General features: G+C 36.4%; 1 pseudogene; it reads right to left on the bottom strand.

Moving 5' to 3' along the window:
• Window positions 1-439: 439 nt before the first annotated feature.
• LOC131855429 (cytochrome P450 6B6-like) lies at window positions 440-4176 on the bottom strand (annotated as a pseudogene).
• Window positions 4177-4482: the final 306 nt, after the last annotated feature.

Below are 4482 nucleotides of genomic sequence, written 5' to 3'. Positions count from 1 at the left end.
ACCAAATTCAAATGACAAACAAGTTGACGGTAAGGGGTCACCCCTTACCGTCGTCGTCGTCTTTATATATGAACATACTGTTAAGTAACACGCAAGTTTCTTGCTCGTTCTTCTTGTGATGAGTCTGCATTCCTAATGAGTGATTGAATCAAAAAATGTGACTATTCAAACGTTATTGTACTAAGTTTATTTGAAGAAATATTATTTGTATTTCTGTTTCTGTCTCTGTTTCTGTTTCTATTTATTTTTCTATTTCATGTCCTTGCTACCACTAATGCGTTGTCATTCCTATGAGGTAAGATGCCATGTCTCAGTGCCAAGGATCTTGGTCCTATCTTTCTTACTATAATAAACGCGATAGATTGTGAGTATGTTAGTCGAGAAAGTTTGTCAGTAGGATAATAAAACTGCATATTTCAAGCTTATAGATACTTATTATTTCAGTTTCTTTCATAGAACATAAGTGGTAAACCTCCGACTATACCCTGGGCTATTTCAGACCTTGGGTTTATCACAGGGTGATATACAGAGTCTGGGGCTGGTTCCACTCTGAACTTGGACAGGACTGCAGTCAGGCCGGCCATAGCTTGTATGAGACCAAGACGACTTCCTGCAAATGTAAAACATGTAGATCTTATATGAGTAGATAGATTCTGTATTTACCAATTACCAACACATAATTGAGGTACAGAAAACAATGATCTATACGTATATATAAATAAAATTGGAGTGTCTGTTTGTAATATTGAAATAAACGTTTTTTACTACATGCATATGAATATAAATACGGTACATACAACAAAATAACATTTTTTACAATTTTTGTCTGTCTGTCTGTCTGTCTGTTTGTTCCGGCCTATCTCTGAAAATGGCTGGACCGATTTTCACGAAACTTTTATTGACAGGTAGCTGATGTAATAAGGAGTAACGAAGTTAATTAGGAGAATTATTCTAAAATAAAAGTAGCCTAACTTTTATTTTAGAAACATTCTCCTAATGTACTTTTGTTAAATTCCACGCGGACGAAGTCGCGGGTACAGCTAGTGTACAAATAAAAGAAATGGAGGCAGCTTTATGTGCCGCAAAGGTGAATAGGTAACCAACTCAGCATAAAGCTACAGATAAATCTGCAGCGCTGATATTCTGTACACTGATAAACAATAGATATAAATACATTCATAATAGATATAGAAAAAAACCAGACGGATGCAAACAAACATACTCATGAACACAAATGTTTACACAGTGCACGGAATCGAACCTACGAACATCGGAAAGCGGTGTTAAGGTTAAAACGCTAGATGACGTAGGTTATCAACGAGTAAATGTAGGTTATTGTTGTAATTTTAAAGGAAGAAACATTTATTAATACGTTGTTAGTAACGCCATGCCAGACTATGGCACATCTATTGACCTGTCCTTTGTGCCTAACATCTGAATGGTAGTTGCAGGCTCCCTCCCGTTTTTACCAATACCCTTATCACAATTTCGCACCTGGATTCGCCAGAGATCCACCGAGACACAAAACCAAAGATGGAATCTAGCCACTGATTGCAAACAATCAAAAGTGGCAATTCCAAAAACAAACCATCGACTAACAAAACGCCTACTGAATCTAGATAGACATAACCTTACAATAATGATGGGCCATAATAACGGGCCATTGTCCCTTAAACAAACACTTCTACACAATATATGCTACAGACAGTCCCCTTTGTCGTGGCTGCTTTGAAGCTGAAGAAATGGTGGTTCAAGTAATCCTGGAGTGCTTGCAGTGGCCACACAACGAAAATAAATCATCGGAACGGTGAGGTCACTCCGTGAAGTCTGTGAAGATATCAGGAGACTGCGCGTTTGGGAAGAGATTGGCTGGCTACTTTAGTAGTCTGGCTCTACACGCACAACGGTCCAAATGAAAGGCTAATTCCGGAGACTGGACTCCAATTTACATTTACATTTTAAGAGGTGTGACAGAATACGCAAAAGTCATCGCAACGTTCTGGGGAAAATATATTTAGTTGCCGTTGAAACGAAAGAAGTTGAACGGGAGGAAACGGGTTGTTATAAATATGAACTTTTTACTCCATCGCTAGCAATGTAAGCCAAGTTGATATCCACGTGGTCCCTCTCCCTGGAAACCATCGTGATTTCTGGTGATTTTTTCAAGATATGCTAATGGACCTGATCTTATAGTCATCCTATCATCCTCCACTGATGCTCCGATAGCGTATACTGTTAGCGTAGACGGGTGTACCAATCCATTATCATCGGATAAAAAAAGGTTGTTGGATATTATTACTATTATACTATTGAATACGAGCTGAATTTCTTATCAGTTCTTCTCATCTCAAAATCATTCCGAACTGTCGATAGATTTGATATATCACAAGAGTCTGTAATAGACTTTACACGAATAAAGATATTTTGAATTTGAATTTGAAATACAGTAATAGTAATGGCCATTGTATAATCAAAGTATGGAAACATGATGTAATGGTTCTTAGGAATGGCAATGCTAGAGGCATATCAGCATTATAGATTATTACATATATATGGCATATATTGTAATATAAAAAAGAGTAATTTATCTAAAACTGCACTGCTAATGTCGAATAAAATAAAAAGTAATATAAAAGTCATAGGTACTATAAATTTTAGAATTATGCTTACATTATGTTTGCACATCGTGAACATTTTTTATATAAACTAAATATTTAACTATATTATTATAGATAAATAGTTCATCTTTGTATAAATTTTATGCGATAGTATAAGTGACTTCTTCAACATAATCAAGCAACAAATATAATTTCTTTCACATACCGACACAATATCTTGGACCAATACCGAAAGGCAAATATACATCTTTAATGTACTTCTCGTTGTCTGGATGAAACCTCTGTGGCCGAAACTCTTCAGGATTGTCCCAGTATTTAGGATCATTCTGTAAACCCTCAATTGGAATCATAACGTTAATGTCTTTTTCTAAAATCAAACCCAATTCTTCAAAAACATAATTCTTAGAACACTGTCTGGAGACGTAGCCAAGAGGTGGAAATAACCGCATTGCTTCTTTAAACGCCATTTCCAAGTACGTCATTTCTTTTAGTGCATCGTAACATAGTTTGTTATCATATTTATTTAAAACTCTGTCAATATCTTCGTGAACTTTTGTTTGTTCTTCTGGATGATAAGCCAAATAATGTAACGTCATACTGGAAGAAGCTGATGATGTTTCAAATCCAGCTGCGAAGAAAACTATTAACTGTGCCATAAAAATATCATCGTCAAACTGTATTGACACTACTTCGGAGGTTCCGTCCGGTTTAGTTTTTTCAATGGACTCAATTTCTATGGCACCTTGCTTTTTTATAGCAAGCATCATATCAACGAAATCATTTCGGCCAATTGGTTCATAATTTCTAGCCTTTTGAATATCAAGTGCTAAAGTTTGTGCTTCTGCTTCAAGTCTGGAAAAGAACTTTAGATCTTTACATAACTCTGGGAACATATCCTTCAAGACTGCGACAATAGCATCCACTGGACCAGGTGTATATATTTTGCGTCCAAGTTTTCGGAAATCAGAATTTTCCTCGTTGAGACTATCCGAATCTAATCCAAAACCACAGGCACCAATGAAGTCTGTGGCATACCTCGCCATCAACTCTCTTGAATCCGTACTTTTCCCAGTGGAAATAACTTCTTGGATCCGCGACTGCAGTTTCAAAGCACGCTCCACAATCAACGGAAACATGCCTTTTAATTTACTGCTGCTGAATGCTGGGCTCATACGTACCCTCAACATCTTCCACAAGTCTCCTTCAGCCGAAAACAAATTGCGTAGAACCGGTTCGATTACGTTCCTATTTGGCACAAATCCACGGTAAAAAAAGTAACCAAAGTCAGTAACAAGCACACGTTTCACCAGCTCCGGATCCCTGATTATCAACTCTGGCCTTGTTCCTCTGTAGAAACCGACTACTTTTTCGTTGGGATATTTTTTGTTTTTGTGAGTTGCACTTTGCTTTTGCGTAGAAGGAATCCATCAATGTTATTTCCGAAGAAGACAATTGGCTTGTCATGTTTGACGCCTCTCTTCTTCCAATATTTGAAGGTTCTAGTATTGTAGTAGTATAAAGCTATAATAGTTATAAATATTACAAACAGCGTTATCATTGTCTTGTGTATCGTCTTGCTAAAATTTTACTGCGCGCAAAACCTACTATCATTCTAAAATAAATGCAGTATGTTCTACTTATCAGTATACAATGTGTGTGGTTTAGGATTCCGTAAATGCAATAAGTAAATGCAAAATGATTTTTATTTATTCATAAAAATATCACCCTACTCCAATTATACGGCTGTAATGATTTGATTGAAAATTTTCTATGCTTAATTCTATAGGTTTAGTTTGTCCGAAAACTTAATTAGATTTGGCAAGTGGCGCATTTCTGTGTTTAAATGTGGTAAGAATATTGCCAA

This window comes from Achroia grisella, unplaced genomic scaffold (assembly GCF_030625045.1).
Source record: "Achroia grisella isolate CSIRO2021 unplaced genomic scaffold, CSIRO_AGI_Agris_v1 utg1419, whole genome shotgun sequence".
Lineage (NCBI taxonomy): Eukaryota > Metazoa > Arthropoda > Insecta > Lepidoptera > Pyralidae > Achroia > Achroia grisella.
The sequence above is the reverse complement of the archived record's forward strand: the minus strand, read 5'-3'. Positions and strand labels throughout refer to the sequence as shown.